Genomic DNA, 25,158 nt, shown 5'->3' on the forward strand with positions numbered 1-25,158 from the left:
CAGCTCGACCCAGTTAACTGCCCGGATGGTACAGTGCTGGAGTTCCTGCAGGCTCTCCACAGGGTTGACCCACTCCACCCTGAAGGTCTACGTGGCGGCCATGGTGGCCTACCACGCCCCTCTCGGTGGCCAGTCAGTGAGCAGAAACCCTCTGGTTACATGTTTCCTCCATGGTGCGCTGAGGCTGAGGCCTCCGGCCAGAAGAAGCTTATGCTAAGCGGTGATCAGGATGCTGTCCTAAGCCTCGAGTCCTCTGATCTCCCCTGTCCTGGGGGTCAAGACTCACTTCCTTCTAAAGTTTGGCATTGGACGGTTTGTCCCCGATTTCTTTCAGGCTCCTCTCCTTCTCTTGCTTTAGCTGTGCTCTTCCACACTAGGCAGAGATTGGAAAGTCTGGCGGCGTGGGCATTCTCGTTCCCCAAACGTTCTCGACGCAGCTCGAGTTCCTGAAGAGGAACGTCTAAGGTTACGTATGTAACCCTGGTTCCTCGAAGGAACGAGACGCTGCGTCGCAGTGCCACACTTCCGGCATCTCTGGCTGGCGCTTGCTTCATCCTTTGAGGCTGATATCCGGCTTCGCCGCTCATGCTTTTATGCTTCCTGGTCTCTGACGTCACCCGCCTATGACGTCTCGCCCTTCCTTTGGACTGATTATACATGTTATTCAGAGACGTCACGCTGGACGCGTTCCCAAACGTTCTCGACGCAGCGTCTCGTTCCTTCGAGGAACCAGGGTTACATACGTAACCTTAGACGTTTTCCCCATTCACATTGACAGATGTTTGTTCTTCTTGTAAGCATAAACTCACTTAATTTAGTTCAGTTCCTCAGAAAACAAGATTTTAAAAGTTCATTTTGCATCTCAAGTAAATGTATCATGATTTTAAGATGTTTAGATAGGTCTAGATATTGGAAAACAAAACAAAAACACAGATGAATATATAATTTTTTTTCCAGTCCATGTACCATTAAATGCCATGACTTTATAACTGAATATATATTCGCTCTAAGTTAAGGCCAAATTAAGAAACGCAGAAACCCTGGAAGAAACATAGTCAGTAAAGCTTTTTGAAGTATTATAAAATTTTATTCTCTATTACATTTTGAGCGGACAAAAAAGTGAGTATGCCTTATGAAGACTGTTTGGAAAGCAGAGGAATGGAGACCTCTGGTGAAACAGTGAGTACGCAGGTGATATATCCCTGTACACTAGCAGTGGGGCCGGCAGCACTAAATGCCCTTCTGCATGGGGTAAAGGAGCTTCAGCTTCATCAAACCCCTCGCAGGATCAGCCCCCTTCTTAATGGATTACTGCTGTCTCAGTGGAACCGCACTGCAAATAATGATAGAACACCTGCAGATTAAACCATCTTACACAATACACAATTCATTAGCTTTTTCCCCAGATAAAGGCCAGCTAATGAAAATATGATTTTCTCTTGCACCGGAACAGTCACACCTTTATCCTTTAAAGGAAACAAAGGGAGAGGGGGAAGGTGATATCATCCAAAAGCAATAACAGCCATCATTACAATTACATGGTTTTTCCACTGCGAGGAAAAAGAAAAATGTGTGGCGGTATTTCACTTTTTTATATAGGGACATTACATTTCAAACATACCCACATGAAAAATACTATACTAAATTATACTAAATACTACAGTGTTTTTGAAAGATACTATAGTAAAGTACTTGAATTAATTTGTTGTGTTAATTCTATAGTGCTGTGGTTCTAATATAAACAAATTAATTTACCCAAAACTTTAATAAGTTTTCTACACCTAGGGTATAATATACTAAAACACAATACAGTTTACTGTAGTAAAAACTAAAGTATATTACAGTATTCATTACATTTTATCAGTTCACTATAGTTACTACAGTATGCTGTATTCATGAACAAAGTGTTGTAAATACTATAATATATACAGTATAAATACACTTTACTATAGTATAGTTCAAAAACACTATACTATTTACTATAAATACTATTTTAATATATAATATTGAAATAATACTATAGTATTTTTTCATGTGGGTAGCATATCAATCAGCTTTTTATTTACAAATTTTAAAAGTATTTTAAATAAAAATAAGTGTTTCATATATTTGTGCCAGTGTGGAAACTTTCATGAGTCAACAGATATGAAAAATTCCACACACAAATAAATATGTTGCACTTTTTTGAAGAGCTTTAATACAGATTTTTAAAACTCCTAAGAATCTTACGCCTTTAGCACTGACAATCAATTCAAAGTGATAATCAGCAAAGTGTGATCTAGAAAAGTGAAACCAATGTGAAGGATGCAGTAGTGGTCTGATGCAGGGCAAAACTGGGTCACCTGGCTGCATGTAAACATGTGGGCTCTCAACAGCTCTCTCCATGTGACACCTCATCACCGTGCTGCTAGAATGATGACTTACACCCGTCTGGCTTGTCAAAACACTGCTTCGCAGGCAATTACCACGGTGGCCAGCCCACCACCAGGTTCGGATGGATGGGCGACACAGCCAAAGGGTCACTCTGTTGCCCATATTTCTAGTGCTTTGCTCTGGTGTGGCGGGACAGCAAATTGGCTGGCGTCTGTAAGCGATTATTTGAATCATCTGGAACTTGCAGGACTTCTTGTATCTTGCCTGTATCAGATCCAAACAGAATATGTGAAAACAGAAAGAATGGCTCCATAAATGGATGAAACTCTCACTTATCTCAAAAGGTCTGTTTTAAAAATATTTGTGTCGTTTTTCTCTTGCAGTGTGTACATTTACATAAAACAAGGATATAAATAATCAAATATAAATGGCCTTACTTTGATTTGAAATCTAAGCTTCAGTTTGTTCGCTACAGAAAATTAACTCTTTGAGTTAAAAATATGTATGTATTTATTTATTTATGTGTTTGTTTAGAGGGAAATTAAGAGACAGTCTGTTCATTCCCTAAGCTACAATAAAACATGATCCTAAGCATACAACCTCATCTGTAAAGCTTGGTGGAGGTGGTGTCATGGCATGGGCATGCAGAACAGGACCTCTTCATTTTAATGATGACTTAATGTATGATGGCAGTAGCAGAATGAATTTTGAAGGGTACAAAATAATCTTGGCTACCAGTAGTCAAGAAAATGCCACCAAACTCATTAGAAAGCACTTCATATTAGATCAGGACAATGTCTAAAAACACCCTGCCAGTTCAGTCAAGGACTTCATCAGGGCAAAGAAATGCAGGGTTCTGCAACAAAAACATTTATCTTTTACATCTGCCTTAAATTCAACTGTTCCAATACTTACGCTCATATCAAATAATGGGATGAACTCTAAAACTGCTGTTCTTTTTATTTAGTAAAACATGTAAGTGTCGAAAGACCTAATAAAATGTGACATTCTGTAGTTGTCGCATATTCATCTTTTAATCATATTTGCAAATGTCTTGACTCCACAACAGAGAAAGCAATTTTGTCTTTACTGTTCCAATACTTATGGAGGGCACTGTATGTGTGTACATATTTATTTATTTAAATAATAATTATAAGTTTACTGTAAAATCTAATGGCATGTGTGAAGAGACTGGAAGTAAAATTCCCATTTATTTTATTCATAGAGAAATTTATTTTTGACAACAACTACAAGTTTGTAAATGTATATGCTGTTGTTGAAGCTATCAGCCATTTAAATAATCATGTTTAACAGCAGAATTATTGGTGAAAAAATGATTCTGCAAAAAAAAACTAACAAATTGTGCTAAAAGAATGCTTTAGCTTCTGGCCCTTCCCATCAAGCACTGCAAATACTATGTATTTGTGTGGGGGGGGGGGGGGGGTGTGTGTGTGTGTGTGTGTGTGTGCATATGTATATATGTGTAAATTTCAGTTTCAAATCAAATTTGTAATGGTGACTACTGCTGGCATGCAGAGGTGAAAGATGGGACTTATGTGGGAAAAATGAATGAGAAAAACACTTCCTAAACCAAGTCCACTGAAATACACTCTATAGATGGGACATTTCTGGGATCCATATTGTATAGGGTAGACAGATTTGTTAATAAGGACAGGCAAATAATTCTATATTCTCAGCATATACATGTCACCGAAGCCTAAATCTAATGCATTTAGTCTTTAAATGCTAGAATTAGCCAGTGCACAGGGCGATTCGGTCTGTAACCTCGACATATTTCTGTGTAGTGAGCAGACAAACTCCCAGACAGTAGGTTAATTTAGATTACTTTAGTTAATTGATCAATGTGTTAAGTGGCCAATTAAGCTCAATCTAGGCTTCTTTAGTGCAGCTCCAGGGTTGCCACCATCCCTATACAAATTGATTTTTTGGAGTTATAAATGGCCTTTTGGAAATTGATGGCCATGTTGAGTTCAGAGTTGCCATAGACATGCATTTAGAGGGTGGTTAATGATGAATGCAAATGTACAGTTGTCCAAGAAAGACCTACCGCGGGCAAACAGAGGGGGAAAAAAAGGACTTTGAGGAAAGAAGTTTTGATTTAATCTGTTTGAAATTACAGAACTATAATTACAGTTTGCCGAGTGTTGTTTTATTTTTCAGTCATCTGCATAAAAATGCAACATTAATAAAAATAAATATGGCGTGGATTGAATGCACTGGCTTTTTTCAGACAAAGGGTAAAGGTAAGTTGTGGAGACATGTAATATTGATTATATTATGATAACCCTCATTAACATTAAGCAGTTAACAGGCATGCCATGACTTACTTACTTCTGGCATAAGTTTGTACTTTGTCAATTCATATCGACTTCCAATTGAATGTTTGTATCTCGTTCGTGTTTTAAAGGCGTTAACAAATTAGTACTAATTTTTCTTATTCTAAATAAAACCTAAGGGAGAGAATAGATTTTGAGAGAATAGATTTTATATAAGATTTAATTTGTTCAGGAAAATGTCTCTGTTTTTGCTGTATGTTCAATTATGACATGCAGTTGGTTGCCTAATATTCTATGTCTTTCTAAAATATTAAGTTACAGTATTGATATAGATTTTTTTAACATAACTTCTTATATGGAAGTATTATATGGAAATTCTGCATTATTTGAGGAGTAACATTTCTATATATAAAATAGAAATTAAATTGCACAACGAGTCCTTTTTATCTGTAATTTTAAAACATTATATTTCCTCTACTGTCATATTCAAGTTTCTTTTGTGTCCCCAGTGAGTGAATGCTTTGTGCCTTGTATCTTGTGAATATTCCTGACTGTTTAGTTGGTCCATCCTCAGCAGCATTCCATTGATTATCAAACTCAGTGAAGAGCATTTTGCCTTCATACATCTCCATTAGTTACCAGCCTGACTTCCATAGATTTTCCTAGCCATGCCTGCATTATGTATTAGGCACTTCCCTTCGATACAAAGTATGACTTGCGACTCTACTTCTTATCTACTTCTGCGTCTCCGCGACTTTTATGTATTATTTATAAAAAGGATTTTATTCCTCACATGTTAAAAAAAACACCAGAGGGTCCAGACACAATGTAATGCTATCTCTCTCTCTTCGCAGACAGCATATTTTATCATGAAGATGAATTTCTACAATAAGATGGCTGTCAAGGTAAATATTTATCATGCTGTTTAGTGAATGAAAAGTCAGTGGGGTCACACTTTTGATATGGATGAAATATATAAACAGATTTTACTGGTTTGTCATAACTACATTGAAATGTAAAGTGGTACATAGCGTAAAATGCATACATTTATTAAATATTTAAAAAATACTTTTTCATGTTTTCATAGCTATTATAAATATATAAAATATATTAATATGATATATAAAGATTTACTTGCATTTAATTTGCAGTAAATTGATCAAAAGTGAAACTGAAGAACTTTACATTGTTACATTGTTTTCTGTTAGAAATATAGTTTTTCCCCGAAATACCAGTTTTTCAAAATGTCCTTAAATCATAGTATCCTAAAAAAATAAGTATCACCGTTTCAATAAAAAAAAATGGTGTTAGACATGTTTCTTGCTCATTAAATCAGCATATTAGAGTGATTTCTGAAGTATCATGTGACACTGAAGACTGCTGAAAATGCAGCTTTGCCATCACAGGAATAAATTACATTTTAAAATACATTAAATACAAAACAAAAAGCATTTCACATTATTATTATTTTATATATATATATATTTTTTTTTTATTTTTTTATTTTTTTTGATCAAATAAATGCATACTTGGTGAGCATAAGACTTCTAAGTATACTATTATATATATTAAGTCCAATCCTACTATAAATGATATCTTGTATCTCACCTGTTATAAGGCCTACAGTTGTGTAAAAAAAAAAAAAAAAAAAAAAAAAGGCAGCCATATCAATCCAGCATGCTCTGTTTCACAGTCTATAAATCAAACACATTTATACTTGAGTGATATATTGGCACTTTTATTGAGTTATTGGTATGCATAAAAACTTTAGCTTTACAACTCTTTTTCCCCGAGGTGAAACTTTTAAATAATTTTATTAGTCTTACAAAATTTCATAGCTTATTGAAGAATGTTGCATTTGTATGGAGGATTGCATATTTCTACTGTGATCACTCGATATCACAAGAAATGTGAACTGAGGGAGTGATTTATATACAAATCTTATCCTGTATTCTTCTTTCACACTTCTGTTATACGAGTCAAAGAATATGAGACTAAAGGTCCTGTCACCACTTAGACACAAACAGAAGTTGTTCACCAGAACAGACTGCTTTTATAGCCCTTGTAAAGGATAGAGTGCTATGCCCGGGAAGCACCGGTAACGTATAAAACTGCTGAGGAAAAAAATAAATGGCAACTGTGAAAACAGTCACTGAAGGATAAGTTTCAACCACAGGCTGCGTGTTGAATGGGAAAGATTGAATGCAATCAATTGTTCATTTTGTGTTTGGAAAGCTTCATGGGAAACTATGCATGATGTTTGCTAATGAACGTCACTTTATACAACTGTGGTCATAAGTTTACATACACTTTGAAGAATTTGCTCAGCTGTCTTCTGTGAATGTTTGCACCTTTCGCAACAGTTGTGTATGAGTCCATTAATTGTCCTCAGTGTGAAAAAATGGATCTCAAAATAACTTTAGCTGTGGGGTTCAAAAATGCAGAAGGTGGTGGAAAACCAAAAAAAAAAATGGACCTGGATGATTTGTAAAAAAAAGAATGCACAGTTTAGCTCAGCACAAACAAGAAACTCAATATAGAAACATTAAACATCAAAGTCACAACAAAAAATATTAAGAATTAAACATATGCAAACTTTTAAACTGTTTTTTTTTTTTTTTTTTTTTTGGTAATTAATTTTGTCTTCTGTATGTAAACATATGAATGTGAAACAGCTTAAACAAAAAAATGCAATTATTATCCCACTTATTTTGTTAAAATTACAATATATTTTTTTAATTCTGCAAGTTAGGGTTATAATAAGATATTTTGACTACCCCTTATATATATTTTTTATCTGCTATTTTTTTAAGTATCTAATTAGCCTGAAGGACATATGTCCTTTTTGTTTTGGGTCTTCAGTGGTGCTGTCACGGTGGCACTAACCATCTCTCTCATTCTTCATGGAGTGACAATGACTGCAAGCTCTAAAGTGACAGGGGCTTCTTTAATTTGCTCTGACTTTGAGTTGTCTTTTACGAATGTAACTTCTAAATACCAATAACTTCTGAATTATGAATAAAACTCAATTTATTACTCCTTATTGAAATACAGTGCAACATTAAGGTAATACAAATGAATAATAATCAGGTACATGTAGTCTTAATCAAAAATTACATACAGATACAGCAGAGATGGCAGGGCTATTATGAGAGGAAGTATGTGCACAATTATTATGCAAGCAAGAAATATTTGGAAAGATTGTCAAGGAAGAATGAGTACCTCAGATAAAACAAAAATAACATGTTTATATACCGTTTCAAATAAATAAATATTTGTACATAATATTACATTAGACTAATTTTCACAGATGACCATTGTCTGAAATTCTTGCAAAGACAAATGAATGCCATGCCTTTAACAGCATGTTTGAGACATATACATTAGCAGCATGTCATGCATAAATTGCCTCCGGTTACTTGAAAATGAATAACTTAATGAAATTCGTGTGCCCCAACATTTATGAAAATAAAAAAGTTCCTGCTTCAGGGGCCAAATGAGGATGCCATCTTTTACGTTTGATAAAGACAAAGTCACTTTTTTAATGTGACCAATATATTTTGTAGGAAAATGTCTTAAGGGTCTAGCTAAAATTAAATGTAAATCTGTTAAGTGCTCCTTGGAACACTGATTCCCAACACCCCACCCCCTCCCTCCTTCTCCCTGCTCCAGCCTCTCTTTAAGTGGGAATGTTCTCTTTTATTGGGGTTTCTCACCAAAGAATCGTGTTAGCACATTGCATTTCTCTATAAAAACATTGGGCTATCAAGTACAGTCATGTGTCTTATACTGTATATTGTAAAAAAAAGAAAAAGAAAAAAAAAAAGCCTACATTTTATATTCAACTTATATCTGTAGTATAGTATCTGCCGGTAGATGCCGTCTGTGCATTCATTAGTTGTTTATGTAATGCTTCTGAGGTAATGATGAATCATTCAAAGATGTAAAGTGAAAGATCAGTGCACTGATTCTGACAATCTGTTCCACGTTGGGCTCAGGATCACCCACTGACTGATTAGTCACCCCTCAAAGGTCTCAGTGCCAGAATCTGTACAGCTCCAGCGCCTGAATAAATTATTCAAAATTTTCCTAATGGTTCCCATTTAGCACAAGGAAACCAGCCTAGCATGCCAATGATAGGAGGCCAGTGACTGCCCGTGTCAGGGTGGCCACTCTCTCTCATTCTCTCTCCCTGTCAGTGGTGAAGGATTCCCACCTTCTTGTTCAAAACGATCTGTGTCATTTCATTAGGTTTAGCCTGAAGACAAGGCCCACTTTGTTCCAGTGTCCATCTTCATTCAGTTGTCCTTCTCTGCATACCTTAATGAAGTCAAGACCCAGGTTCACCGCAGCAATTCCACAGCAAGAGTTTGTGCAATGTAACAATTTATCACTTGTCAAGAAGACACTTAAAGTTCCAGCACTTAATAAGGTCTTCCTCTGGGCTTGAGTAATTAGAAATGAGCGGCTTGCATATTTACTAAATGTGGAGTGTCATTGCCACCATGCCCTATTGCCCGCATGAATTATTTTTCTATCTGGAATAAACAGCTGGGTAATTATTACTGCAATAATCAGATACATTTCTCTCTGTAATGTTTGAGCATGGCAAATCTTTAACTCTTTGGAAGCACAGAGGGAATTTATGGACTCCCATTGCTCAGGCTACTTTTTCTGCTCTTGTGTCCCTTTCAAGGACATCTGTAAAATTCACTCCTTAACTGTAGGCCTTATTAATTTTTTTTTTCTTTATAAACATTTCATAGTATTTAGGGCAGGTCTTTTATCAAAACAAAACTCCAAAATACACAGGCCATGGTATGCATATACTTAATCACACAAATTACTGCATTCATTACATTTTATGGGCAAATTGATCTTAAAGTTTATCACCTTTAAAGCATTTAAATTATGCTAATTAATCATATTTTGTTTATTTCAACATTTCTCTTTAAAAACAGCTTTTGTTGTTCTGTACAATTTTTTTTACATTAAATTACAGCAAGCTGAAATTTGGGAATGTATAGATAATACTGAAAGTTCATGACAAATGGCAAACAAAAAAAATATATACTTAATATGCAACACTGCCTGATTTTTTCTCTCCCTTCAGTTTTATTTTAAAATCACTATTGTATACTATCACTATTGAGATACTACTGTAGTTTTTATAAACCAGCATGACTTAAAAGCTTTTTCATTTTATTTCAAGTAAAATAAATGCTTTTTATGGTTTTAGTCATAATAAGTAATAATAACCCTGTGATGTTCATATATCAAACAAAAGATTTTTAAAAAAGAATATAAAAACACTCTCATACAATGCGGTCATATTTACAGGCATATACATATTTAATGTATTGGTTGATAATGAATTTCTTTCTAAATATTACTATTTTTAATAAATAAGCATGTGTGCGTGTTGCAAAAAAAAGACATTAAGCTATCTAATAAGATAGACTGAAGTCTGCAATAAACGGCTTGTATTTTTGACTGAATACTTCATGCCTAGCTGTTGATAGGCAAGGGTGATACAGTAAGTGGATGCAATTCAGTGTGTGCAGGGTGCTTATAGCTGTGTGTTGTATAAGGACACACAAAGGTCATCTGTGTTAGCTGCTCCCATGTCTCCCTACTGGCCCATCAACACTAATGAGGTTTATGTGTTACCCCAGCCTTCTCTTAGACACAGATTGAGATCCCCTTCCACGGTTACAAATCTATTTGGCTTTTGTCCACTACAGTGCAATTAATAATAAGTGGGAGATATAGGTTAGCAAAGGTCACACAGACAGCATGATGCCACACGAAAGAAGCCGAGGCTGGTCAGACAGCGTTGCAAACATTACAACCTCAGACCACAACAGAAAACACACTCACAGCCCGCACCCACTGAAAAGCGAGAGGATTTTTAAAGGTCAGTATACAGAGCAAATTAACTTTGTAACAGGAAGTATTTTGTGTATTTTATGTGCTTTTTTTTTTTTTTTTTTTAAATGCTTAATCTTGCACTGGCATAAATGTAGAGGAAATATAAACAAATGAACATGTGCACACATGCTCAACAATGCTCCTTATGTATTATAATTTTCATATAACAGAAAATAATTTAGCAAAAGTCTCAGTATGAAATAAATCACAAGGATTCAGATTGTCATGCCATCATTCTGTCAGCCAAGCTGTTCTTTTGAACAACCCACAAGACATCGTCTGATGTCAAGACAAAAGTTTACAGAACTGTGGGTTTATGTGGACTGTTCTCTGCTTCCCAGGAGAGACCTGGAGGAAGTTGCAGAGCTCCAGTGGAGAGAGAGACTGATCTGATCACTCTGGAAAAAGAGAAAAACATCCAGACTCAGAGACTTCACTTCCTCCTGAGCACAAACAGGTCAGTGGTGAGTCAGTGAAACAGATATGTACGTATATGTGCATTTATTTGAAGTCACAGAATGAAAAGGAACTGTGTCAGTATGGAGTATGAAGATGTTTATTTTTTACAGCAGGACTCCTAACCACTGCAATCATCTGCTGATATACAGTATATTATTTTCAGAAATCCCACTGGCTATAATGTGTCTTGATAATTATGATGACGTGATCTAGTCATTGTTGAATCAGCAACAGTGCGGGGTGAGCAGATATTTTATTTTTTGGCCTCTCCTTCATGGTCACTGAACGCTTAGTGCCAGCCTCACCATGAACAGGGCTAGAGGATATTACTGCCAACTGCCTGCAGTCTGACGAGAAAAAAATAAGAAAAAGAGAGGTGCGTGGGAATGGTATACTGGGATTGACTAGCTTATTAGTCTCCTTTTTTTTTTTTTTGTCCCATTGAAATTATTTAGAATTTTTTTTTTTATAAACATTTATTGTATTTATTATTTTTATACAAATAAAATTATTATATACAATTATTTGGAAACATTCTGATTATTAGAAGTATTTTTATATTGTCAAAAATATTTTGTAAATAAATTTCATATGGCACCAGGGTATTCAACAATGGAAAAGGCCAGTTAATCGCAAGAAAAACTTTTAGAAAAAATAAATGACTTTTATCTGTTTCAAATAAACTAATGAACGGACAAAGGTTTTATAATGTGATGTGTGTTAAAATAATGTTTTAAATTATTATGATTAGTAATGAATGGTTAAAGAAAACAGAAATTAATATAATTTAGTAATATTTCTGAATTATCTTCTACTCACCAATGCTGCACTTATTTTAAACAAAACAGTAATATTGTGAAAAGTTTTCTACTTTCCTTTTTTTATATATAAAATAAAATTCTAAAATGTAATTTATTCCTGTGATTGCAAAGCTGAATTTTCAGCAGCCATAACTCCAGTCTTCACTGGAACTTGATCCTTAAATCATTATAATTTGTTAGTGATTTGCAGTTTTGCTGCTTAATATATTTCTGGAAACCATGATAAATTTTTTCAGGGATCTACTGTTAACCTGCACCAGAACGCCCTCGTCCTAAAAGCCTCTCAACTCGCACGTGTCAGTGATTAGGAATAGATTAAATGAAACAGGACAAATTTAATCTTGACAAACTATGTATCATTATAAAGATCTAAGCCTCAAGCATCGACCACAGATCTCTGTTTTTCAATGGAAAGCTTATAAAGACTGTATTTGCTACATTTGTGTAAGCAGTACACATAAAAACATGAACATTAGAAACGCTGTACATCCCAGATCTGTCATAATAACCCATCATAAACACATCCACAGCTGTAAATCCCGGGTTAGTTAGAAAGGTAAGGGTCCATTGAACGACATCTCATGAAGCACGTTTAGTCCAACGAAGCAATAACGTTCTAATATGGATCATAATTCCTTTGTTTACGTTTCATTTCTTCAGTGACAGAATTGTTTGCATCTGTTATGGAATAACTCACAGTCGGAAACTGCGTCTTGGTAGTAAAAACGTGGCATGGTTTTGCAGCGTAGAGTGTCACAAACAGAATGAAGTAGAGTTGTGACGTTCGCGAATGAACCGATTCTTTTGAACGGCTCATAAACATGAACGATGGGAGCCGAGTCGCGACTGGAGAGGAGCCGTTCTTTCTATCGTTCTTTTTTCCTATGCGTGTTTCACACAGATTCATACAAATGAGCTCCTCCAGGAGACAGAACAGAATAGGGGGAGGGGCGCACCCAGCGCAGGCCAACCCTTTATAGCGTGATGATATTAGTTATTAGTTGTGCATGCATTTACATTGCATTTTGTGTTCATTTAAAACTTATTTTAAAATCATTAAAAATGTTCTTTTGTGATACTGTACTTGTATAGAAATTTTTCACTAAAAGCTGTTTTCCACAGACATTCATTGCAGCCCACTTTGTTATTGTTCATTGACTTGAAGGGTCTGATGTCCTATTTGCAAAGTTTACAGTAGTAATAGTATGTAGTATGTAGACATTTCCATTTTATTTTTTTCCATTTTATCTACTTTAAAAAAAAATAGTTTTCTATCAAAATGTTCTTGTGTGATAACAATGTTCTTGTGTGGAAGTGTTTGTAGTAAAAGCTGTTTTGCACAGAGATTCATTGCAGCCAGCTTTGTTTTTTATGTTTATTTGTGAGTAGGTATTGTATGAATAACATAAGTCAGCATAGTTTTACACACACACACACACACACACACACACACACACACACACACACACACACACACACACACTTTGTACTAAAGGTAAATCAAAATAATGATGTCACTGTCTAAGCAGAGGGATTTGTACAACCCTATGGAATAAAACCATAAAACCCATCACTAGAATGAAGCGATCCACCAGAAAAAAGAATGAATGAAAAATAGGCGGAAGATAGTTTATTTGAATTTGGCACTCCCTCGTGACGCGCTCTGACGCACCTGTCAGCTGATGGAGGCGGAACTTACAGCGATTGTCTTTTTGTTTGTTTCTTTTTAATTTTCGACAGTTTTTATATATTTGAGAGTGTGTTTTATGTTGAATGTGAATGTATCTGCATGATTACCATCTGTCTGAGTGCAAATCAGCCCAAATCAGCTCGCTATTACTGTATGATCACGGCTTTAAAAGTGAACGCGTCTATTATGAATAGAGAGAATGGATTATTTACTTTGGCACATTTCCATTATTACCATCTGTATAAGTGGCCATCAGCACATCCGCACTTATTTGCATCGTAATTCATTGTAAAAGATGCATTTATAGAAATGGTGCTCTGGATGTTCTGTAATTGAATAACAAAAGTAAATCTTTTTTATTATTATTATTATTACTCAAATTATTCTTATTGTATTTTTCTAGTGCTCAAATAAATCACTTACATGATGTCTAAGTTTCTGTCTATTTTTTTATAATTGAAAAAAAAAACTATGCAGTGGTATGTTTACTGACTAAATAGTTTGTAGAAGCCTTCAATACAATTGGGGAATATATTTTCTTATATTTGGGGGGTGGGGGTGTATACATAGTCTCATAAAAATATTTGCAGGAGTCTCATTTTTCATTATATTTTATTCAGATTTGAAATAGAAACTCTTGAGACATGTGGCTTTCAAGCCATTACTTTTCTAGATTGCTCCAGGACTCATTTCATGTATTTTTATATCAAATAAAAAAATATTTAAGAGTGGTAAAAATAATTCAAGGCACTTCAGTGTCTATAACTTTTAATATTTTTGAGCATTATCAAATCTGGTTGATAAAAAGTTTCTTCTTTCTAAAGACACCACAATTATGATTGTAACACACTGAAGTAGGAAACTATTACAATTATAAGTTTGGTAGAGCACTTTCATCTGTGAGTCCCATAATGGGGAGTGCTGGCTAACCAGTTAATGAAATCTTACTGACCCCAAACATTATTATAGTATATTATGTTATGTTATATGTTATGTTTATTTTAAATTATATTTATTATAGGATTTCTACATATGTAAAGGTTGAAAATATAATGCATATGCCCCTGACATTATGCATGACTGACAATGCATCCAAAAGAGGACAATCATTAAAACCACAAAATTCCAACACAGACTCAAGTGCTTGTCAGTGCAGGAAAGGTTCTCTTCAGAGTTTTCTCACTCTCTCTCCCCCTCCCTGCTTTTCTCATTCTCACTCTCTGTGTCTCTTTGCTGGGCAACTTATGTTCCCACAGTCTGACCTTGTCTCCATGAAATGGATGGGTCTCCCATGGTTCATCGTTAACCAGAGAAAATTCCGCTGGACAAAAGTGGCTGCACTGACATAGATGTAGTTCCTCGGTACGAGGGTCAACATCATTGCTCTTTTCCTGTAAGTCCGAGGCAAGTTGGGAGTTTGTGTTGTACCCCCCACCATGTGACACCGAAAGCAACACTATCCAAACCAGCACAGTAGCCTTAATGAAGCATATTAACTGTTAAAGTTATTAGCAAATATAGTAATAAAGCTTTAAAAAATACCCATTGCTAATTAAGCACATATGAGGAATCATCTAATTAGAGACTAGCTGTTATTCCTCAGGCCAAACCAAGAACCACCAAAGTGCTACATTAAGATGTTAGGGTTGCTGGGAGAAAAAGGGACCCAAGAGCAGATTCGCAGTTTGCCAAAATTTATTGAACAAAAACAGGCAATAGTCCAAAACAAAGACAGTAGTCCAAAACAAAGGCAATAATCCAAAACAAACGCTGACAATCAGCAACCCGGGAAGGACTCCAAAAACTGGACTGTGTACGGGACTGGGTACACCAAAAAGACAAAAAACAAGATTAAGTGAACAAACAGGGCATGACAACTAGGCACAACTTGAGCACAATAGTTTTAAGGACAGTAGTGAAACGGATGGTAGCCAAGACACACTGACAGAGAAGCACAGAAAGAGAGAAGCATAAGTATAGAAGAAAATCAATGTGAAATTGAGAGACAGGTGTGTGTGTGTGAGCTGGAACACTAATTAGGATGAGGTGCAGCTGTGAAGACAGAGTGAGTGGAATTAACCACTTTAGACATAACACAACAGAAGTCCTGATGATCAAACCAGTGTCCTGACAGGACCCCCCGCCCCAGGAATGCCACCAGGCTTTCCAGGGTGAGGGGCAGATCGATGGTAATCCTCAATAAGAGAGCGGTCCAGAATGTCCCGAGTCGGGACCCAACATCTCTCCTCTGGACCGTACCCCTCCCAATCAACCAGGTACTGGTATCCCCTGCCCCGCCGCCTGGAATCAAGAATCCTCCTAACGGTAAAAGCGGGAGCACCCTCAACTATCAAGGGAGGAGGGGGTAGGGGTTTAGGGGAAGATGATGAAGAGAGAGAACGAATAAAAGGCTTGACACAAGACACGTGAAACACTGGATGCACTCGACGAAGAGGATGCGGAAGCCGAAGCCGAACCGCCACCGGACTGAGCACCTTAACAATGGGGTATGGCCCAATGAACCGCGGTGCCAACTTCTTGGAGGGCACCTTAAGAGGCAGGTTCTTGGTGGAGAGCCATACCTTTTGCCCACAGATGTATCTGGGTGCCTCAGCCCGACGACGATCCGCCAATCTCTTGGTGCGTTCCCTAGTTCTCAGAAGCGCTTCCCTGGCCCTCCTCCAGGTTCGCCGGCATCGACTGATAAATGCCTGAACTGAGGGAACCGCAGCTTCGGAACTCTGTGAAGGAAACAGAGGGGGTTGATATCCGAGACAGCAAAAGAAAGGAGACAATCCAGTAGACGACACCGGCAATGTATTGTGCGCATACTCAACCCACGTAAGCTGCTGGCACCAGGACGAGGGATTATGTGAAGCCAGACAACGAAGGGTCCTCCCAAGGTCCTGGTTCGCACGCTCGGTCTGGCCATTGGTCTGTGGGTGGAATCCTGACGACAGGCTAGTGGTAGCACCAATCTGTCGACAGAACTCCCTCCAGAAGTGGGAGACGAACTGGGGTCCCCGGTCAGAAACCACGTCCTCCGGAAGACCATGGATCCGAAAGACGTGGTCCACGACCGCCCGAGCAGTCTCCCTGGCAGAAGGAAGTTTAGGGAGAGGGATAAAGTGAACCGCCTTAGAAAAGCGGTCCACTACAGTGAGAACAACCGTATTGCCATTGGACTCTGGTAAACCACACACAAAGTCCAGCGCAATATGAGACCAGGGACGAGATGGGACAGGAAGAGGTTGGAGCAAACCAACGGGTACAGAACTAGAGGACTTGTTTTGGGCACAGACCGAGCAGGCGACCACAAAATCACGAACCTCCCCCCCCATGCCTGGCCACCAAAAACGCTGACGAATGGCAGCCAACGTTCTCCTCACTCCTGGGTGACAGACCAGTTTGGAGGCGTGACCCCACTCCAGAACCTCTGGCCGAACCAACTCCGGAACAAACAGCCGACCCACCGGGCCCCCCTCTGGCACCTCTGCCTCCGACTGAGCCAGCCTGACATGCTCCTCGATGCCCCAGGTGACGGACCCCACCACACAACCAGGTGAAATAATGGTGTCTGGTGGAGTTGCATCCTCCGGGGCAGTGAATTGACGGGAGAGCGCATCAGGCTTAATGTTTTTGGAGCCTGGTCGGTAAGACAGGGTAAAATTAAAGCGACCAAAGAAGAGTGCCCAGCGAGCCTGCCTGGAATTTAGTCGTTTGGCAGTTTGGATATATTCCAAGTTCCGATGGTCGGTCCAGACCAGAAACGGCTCCGCCGAGCCCTCCAACCAGTGGCGCCACTCCCCCAAAGCTAGCCGTACAGCCAGCAACTCCCGGTTGCCGATGTCGTAGTTCCGTTCTGTGGGGGACAATCGGTGTGAAAAATAAGCGCAAGGATGTATTTTATTGTCAAGAGGGGATCGTTGAGATAAAACCGCTCCAACACCTACTTCTGACGCATCAACCTCCACAATAAACTGCCGGGAAGGGTCCGGAGTTATTAAAATAGGTGCGGATGAAAACCGCCTCTTAAGTTCATCAAAGGCTGCCTGAGCAGCTAAGGACCAGCAAAACGGTTTCTTTGTGGAGGTTAATGCTGTCAGAGGAGCCGCCACCTGGCCGAAATTACGGATAAACCGCCTGTAGAAATTAGCAAATCCAATAAAACTTTGCAGAGATTTACGGTTGCCAGGGGTGGGCCAGTCAGAGACGGCCTTTACCTTCGTAGGGTCCATGCAGATCCCCTCCACCGAGATGATGTGGCCCAAGAACGGAACTGACTGGTTGTGGAAGGAACACTTCTCCACCTTAGCAAACAGTTGGTTCTCTAGCAACCGCTGCAGCACTCGTCTGACGTGCTGAATGTGTACCTGGAGTGAACGAGAAAAAATTAGGATGTCATCCAGATACACAAAGACAAATTTGTTGATCATGTCTCTCAGCACGTCATTGACGAGCGCCTGGAAGACGGCTGGGGCATTAGTCAAACCGAAGGGAAGGACCCTGTACTCAAAATGCCCTGTGGGTGTATTAAAAGCCGTCTTCCATTCATCCCCCTCCCTGATCCGAACCAAATGATAGGCATTGCGAAGGTCCAACTTCGTGAAGTACCTTGCCCCCTGCAGGATCTCAAAGGCTGATGACATCAAAGGTAGGGGATACCTATTCTTAATGGTGATGTCATTCAGCCCCCGATAATCAATGCAAGGACGCAAGGAACCATCCTTCTTCTTCACGAAGAAGAACCCCGCCCCCGCCGGAGAAGAGGAGGGACGAATAACACCGGCCGCCAGAGACTCAGACAGATACCGCTCCATGGCCGCCCTTTCAGGACCGGACAAGGAGAACAATCGCCCCCTAGGAGGAGAAGTGCCAGGGAGAAGATTGATGGCACAATCATAGGGACGGTGTGGAGGGAGAGATGCGGCCCGGGAATGACTGAAAACCGCCCGCAAATCATGGTAGACCTCAGGAACACTGGAGAGATCAATCGGCTCCTCCTGCAACACAGGAAAAGAAGAGACAGAAGACAAGGCAGACACAAGACAATGGGCATGACAATAGGGACTCCATGATAGGATGGTGCTTTCAGACCAATTAATGTGTGGATTGTGAGTGGTTAACCAGGAATGGCCTAAGACCACCGGAGTGAGGGGTGAGCGAGTGACAAAGAATACTATTTCCTCTCTATGATTACCAGATGTGATTAATTGTAATGGAACTGTGGCCTGAGAAATGGTGGTAAGTTCGCGACCATCTAAAGCATGAGCAGTGAGGACAGGAGAGAGAGATTGAAAAGAAATGCCCTTCTTCAAAGCCCAAGAAAAATCTATAAAATTCCCCTCAGCTCCTGAATCGATGAGAGCAGAGAGTTGATGAACTGCACCTTCATAAGTGACTGAGACAGGAATCATAGAGCGCGAACCAGTAGACGGGGTGGTGGAAGTAGCGCTCGCCAGAACCCCCTTTCTTACTAGCGAGCGTTGGCTTTTGCCGGACAGGAAGAAGCAAAATGTCCATGACGGCCACAGTAGAGGCATAATCCTTTGGAAAGACGTTTCTGTTCTGCCCAACTGCATAGGTTCCGGAGCAGATAAGGGAACGGGAGTATCGGACCCCGAAAAGGCAGACACAGGGTTTACAAAAGGCAAGAATGTAGAAGCCCGAGCTCTCCGACGAAGATCCCGTCGATTATCCAAACGGATAGCCAGGTCAACAAGTTCATCTAGATGTTCAGGAAGATCGTGAGCATACATCTCATCCCTTATCTCATCCTCCAGGCCTTCCGTGAACCTGGCTGCCAGTGCTGCATCATTCCACTTACTGGACGCAGCCAGAGTGCGAAACTTGATAGCGAAGTCCGCCACCGAACGCCTCCCCTGATGAAGTGCTGCCAACAGCCGCGATGCCTCTTTACCGAGTGCTGAGCGGTCAAATATCTTGACAAATTCCGCTTTGAAGCTGGCGAACTCCATACAACATGCTGCCTTAGCAGCCCATACAGCAGTGGCCCATTCCCGAGCCCGACCGGTAAGAAGGGAGATGACAAATGCCACCTTGGCTGAATCTGAGGCATAAGTGAGGGGTTGCAGAGAGAAAATCACCTCACATTGTATAATAAATGATCGACATTCCGTAGGCTCACCGGAGTAATTGGGAGGATTGTTGATGCGTGGTTCAGGGGTGACTGAAGAACGTCCGGTGGCTGTTGACAGTAGGTTACGTTCAGTCTCCATCCGGCGAATGGTTTCAGTTAGCTCAGAGACTTGACTGGCTAAAGTGTCCATGGCATGATGAGCTGCCGCCAGCTTTCCCTGATGCTGTCCGAGCAGCACACCCTGCGCTTCCAAAGCTGAGCGAAACTGCGATTGATCTGCTGGATCCATCCTGGTCAGTGTGTACTGTTAGGGTTGCTGGGAGAAAAAGGGACCCAAGAGCAGATTCGCAGTTTGCCAAAATTTATTGAACAAAAACAGGCAATAGTCCAAAACAAAGACAGTAGTCCAAAACAAAGGCAATAATCCAAAACAAACGCTGACAATCAGCAACCCGGGAAGGACTCCAAAAACTGGACTGTGTACGGGACTGGGTACACCAAAAAGACAAAAAACAAGATTAAATGAACAAACAGGGCATGACAACTAGGCACAACTTGAGCACAATAGTTTTAAGGACAGTAGTGAAACGGATGGTAGCCAAGACACACTGACAGAGAAGCACAGAAAGAGAGAAGCATAAGTATAGAAGAAAATCAATGTGAAATTGAGAGACAGGTGTGTGTGTGTGAGCTGGAACACTAATTAGGATGAGGTGCAGCTGTGAAGACAGAGTGAGTGGAATTAACCACTTTAGACATAACACAACAGAAGTCCTGATGATCAAACCAGTGTCCTGACATAAGATCAGACAGCTCATAGTTAGCTAGCACACATTTACGCCAGTAGACATGACACATGCCAGAGTGATGGATGTGTGTCCATTCAGGGGAGGTGATAAGTATAATTGTTTTGCTGTGGTTGACCGAATAAAGTGGGTTCTTTTTCCTGAGAGCTAAACAGGCTTTGCATGGATACCTATGATGAGAGGTACAATGGAAGTTGTTACCAGTCCATTGCTAGTAAATGAGTTATTAAAGAGGGCATGAGGACGTGTTTGGAGGTTTGTTCTTCAAGGTTTACTGGCAATCATTTAGAAAAACAGTCTTTCTCTTCATTATCCCAACAGAAGCATAAGGTTGTTTTGTTTACCTTACTCATCCAAACTGGTGGATTGTTATGTTTGTTTGCTTATCCTAGTGTCCAGGTGTTTTCAATTCACCGTTCAGACCAGAACCTGATGAGATGGAGCTGAGACTGAGAAAAGGGTAAGCTGCTTCTAGTGCGATCAGCTCCTAAAGAGAGGAAAACCCCTGATCTCAATAACCTGATGCCAAAGAGGGAGCGTCTACCACCCATGCACAAAAAGCCACAGGTGAGACATTGCCCAAGATTTCCTTAAAGGAATAGTTAATGAAAAAAAAAGTAATTGTGTGCACGTTTTATTACATTGAGGGAACGAATTAGTAAATCATGCACACGATTTAGCCTACTATTTTTTTCCGGCATGTCATGTGCAGGGCTCCGTACATGTTATTCCAAAAGTGTAAATCATTCTTTCTTTAGTGGAACACAAGAGTACTTTCAAGCTTAAGGAGTGATGAAAAAATCAATAAAAAAAACAGTCCATATGACTTGTGTTCTTTATTCCCATAACTTCTATAATTGGACTAAAATTGTTGTTATTCACTGAAAATCTTGACTTCTTTCCTTGCTGTGATGTCTTATTCAGATCTCTTCAGTGTTATGAGTTGATCCAGTTGACAAAATTTTCATGACTTCATAAGACTTTAAATACACTGCACAGGTGTAAGCGTGCCTGTCAACCAGAACACCTTTATTCCATGGATCCCATTAAAGGACTCTCAGCAAGGGAATACCGAAACATGTAAAGGTGCCCCGATAAAAAAACATCTTTAAGAACTTCCAAATCTAGCATGTCATCTTGTCCAGCTGTGAGGGAGATTTAATGATACGTATTTGCCATTTGTGTTATTTACGGTCCATGACTTTTAATGTAAATGGTTCTTATTATTGGTTTCTATTAATGTAAAACATAAGTGAGCGAAAAAAGAAGCGTGAGTCATTTCTTTTTATTAGTTCTTCTCCCTGGACTGTGTTTTTTTATTCGAGATGGGCCCAGTTAGTGGGAATTCATAAAAAAAAAACTGCCACATCTTTCACACAATATGCAGTAGATGAAGATGCATCATTTATCTACATTTTGCCCTTACAAAGACCCCAGAATAAGCAACTACCCTCCACCCTCATATCCGATCTCTCTCTCCTTACCTTCCCTCACGCCATCTCTCTCTCTCTCTCTCTCCCAATTGTTTGTGGTCTGAGGTGGAGCCCCCTCCCTAGGCATTTCTCTCTGAGTGATAAACATCTGCGAGTGATAGATTGATCGTGTATTGTTAGGGGAAGTAAGGGGATTGGTCAGTGCCAGGTGCTGATCTGGTCTTGATAGTATCAAGGGCAGAGAATGTTGCACCAGCATGAATTAAAAGCAGCAATGTCTGAAGGTCACATTTAAACTAAGAGCAACCAAAACAATAAGTTATGTATGCGGAGCAATGCCGTAAGTGTTTGCGCCATTCCAAAACTTTCGATTTGGGCAACTAAACACATCTGAAAGCATGTGTCAACATGTCAGGTAAGTATATTCAAAATAACTGAGGCTTGTGGTACAATACAATGTCCAAAATGAATGGCATAACATGGTAACACCATTTATTTTGGACAGGTACCATAATATTATTTAATTACCATATTCATATGCCATGGTATTTCCATTGTATGGTAAAATGTAAAGGTGGTACTTTTTAATCTATCTATAATAGTGGAAAACATGGTTTGGTGACATGGTGAAGAAGTCAAGTCAGACTTTATTTAGAGAGCACGTGCAAGCCTAAACTTAAGATAATAATAAAAATGTAATGTGACGTTAAGCGATTGAGAACATCAATCAGTTATTCAAAATATATATTGTTATTGTGGAATAATATTCATGAATCGTAGTAATTGTGAATATATTTTGTGTTCCTGTGGCACAGAAGTAGAGCATTGCATTAGCAGTGCAAAAAGATTTGGGTTCAATTCCCAGGGAACAAACATACTGTATTAGCTTGTAGATTTTATAGTGAATTTTTAGTGCATTTACCTGAAGTATCTACCACCACCTGCCTCTTCAGGTCCTTCACTATATGGTCAAGGTATTGTATCAGCACTGTTCAGGTGTTTTAATGTCTTAGATGAAAAGACTGAGGCTTTCGAGGGTCCAGCTGGACATCCACAGGGGCTTCATCAATAACGAGGCAGGCGGGTCTGGGTAATAAAACATTTACCTTATCCCCCGTACCTGTCAGGGGCCCTTTCGCCCAGCTCTGGAGGTGCTGCAGAAGCGGCATCAGCCCCTGGAGCCAAGCCTGGACGTGACTACATCCATCACTGCCCTGGAGGAGGCCAGAGAAGAGCTCAAACAGCAGGAGTGGAGGACTAACGTCATCGTCCAGACGTAAGTTACAGACACACAAAAAGTGCTCACATGTACACATCCCTGCGCTAAAGATTGTGTGAAATGCATGTATGTATTGATTTGGAGCTGTATATAATGAATGGAACATATTCTTTAGCAGTACTTTAAAGCGAATAATATGATTCAAAAGTATTTGGAAACTTATGCAATGACATTCATACATTTGTAATGGGAATTAAAGGGAAATATTAAGAATCAGTCATCGTGTCATTTCAATCCTGTATGTATGTCTTCTGCAGAACACAGAGTATTTTTCTAAAGGTTTTTTTTTTTTAATGATTAAAGTTAGTGATGTCCTAAACAATACTGACTTTCATTATATGGAGAAAAACTGCTGAACCATTCTTTAAAGTAATAATGTATTTGTATGTACATGTATTGATATTGATATCAATATAATTTATATTTCACAGAAAAAAGAAAGTCATAAAGGACAGGTTTGGAACACCATGAAGGTGAGTAAATAATGACAGATGTGTTGTTGTTTTTTATTTTGTTTTTTTTTTTGCATATGTCCAAATACTTTCTGGACCCACTATATAGCTTATCTTATCATGTACACTGCATTATCAAGTAAGGTTAGGGTTCATCTTAATTGTTTGGTGTAATTAACTGTATGAATACATTTTGAAGACACAACAGAAGTTAGTATGAATGTAGAATTATGTTTCCAAGTAAAATTGTGTAAATTGTTGAGTGCTTTGTCTCTATATGTGACATTGTCTAGATGCACATTAATCGAATTACAAGAGAAGCCCCATACTTTATTTTCTTAAAGTGCAGAGCAGATAGTAAAATCTCAAATTGGGTTAGCTGCTAAAAACAATAATGTTTTTCTTTTAATAATAATTAATAATTAATACATAATTACATGACAATTAATACTACACTATTTCATAATTGCTGACATTATTTGCTGTTTTCTGTGCTAAATAATTATTGCAGTGGATTACCATAGCATTTTTTACATTACTTGAACACTGACATCTCTGTTTTAAAGCCCTTCCATTTTATTTTAATCATGTTTATTTTATTTATTCTTCTTGCTGCAGCTTTAAACAGTAAATTAGCTAACCCAATTAACACAGAATACCCCAAACAGGCAGCAATAGGAGACGTGGTTACTGTGTAAATTGTATTATACATGTGGTGTCTGCAGGGAATGGCGAAGCATGATTCGAGTCTTTTGATCCAGGATCCCACTCTCACTTCCCAACATTGAAAACTACATGGTAAAATACATTGCCAGGTAAACTAGTAATATGTTTATATGTTAAATACACTAAGTAAACTTGTTTTATTAAAGTCAGAAATATTAGTTTATATTAGTGAATCAACCACACTAAATTAGGTTGCACAATCACTTACAATTAATGATTAAAAAAAAAGTTTAATAATATCTAAGGAATTATTTATATAAGCTATCATTTTCTTTTATTTATCATTTTATTATTTATTTATATTATTATTATTATTATTATTATTATTATTCAGTCTTTAATTCTGTTCTGTTTAGAACCAGTGTTACTCAGCAGGTTGTCTTACAAATGTGCAAGGGGAAGATATGTACGTCTCCACATATTTCTCTTTTCTTTATATCTACTTCCTCTTACACTCCCCCTTTTCCTGTTTTGGTGGCGTCCTAGGATGTTGTCACTGGGCATTGGTCTACAATGCCAAAAGATCCCCTGCGAGAAGTCAAACTTTCCTTAATGGCTTTCAATGAATAAAAACTACCCTATTAAAATGCAATTCAGTGGCAATGAAAGCAGTAAGTGAAACAGCCGGCAAGCAGCAGAAGCCTTGTGTATTCTGGGACATTGGGGCCACATTAATTTTTGCTCTGTGATGTCCGTCCCATGTGCACATTAGCATGGGTTGCACTGTAATCTGTCTTGTAGGGAGGCTGGTGTCTCTAGTGGATAAGAATGTCTGTGGGAGATCGGGCCAT

At 38.7% G+C, this 25,158-nt stretch overlaps 1 pseudogene; it reads left to right on the forward strand.

Annotated features, from left to right (window-relative positions):
* Nucleotides 1–4,561: 4,561 nt before the first annotated feature.
* The window catches only part of LOC113078494 (spermatogenesis-associated protein 17-like), a 29,030-nt pseudogene continuing 8,433 nt past the window's right edge, over nt 4,562–25,158 (forward strand).

Source organism: Carassius auratus, unplaced genomic scaffold, assembly GCF_003368295.1.
Source record: "Carassius auratus strain Wakin unplaced genomic scaffold, ASM336829v1 scaf_tig00025797, whole genome shotgun sequence".
NCBI lineage: Eukaryota > Metazoa > Chordata > Actinopteri > Cypriniformes > Cyprinidae > Carassius > Carassius auratus.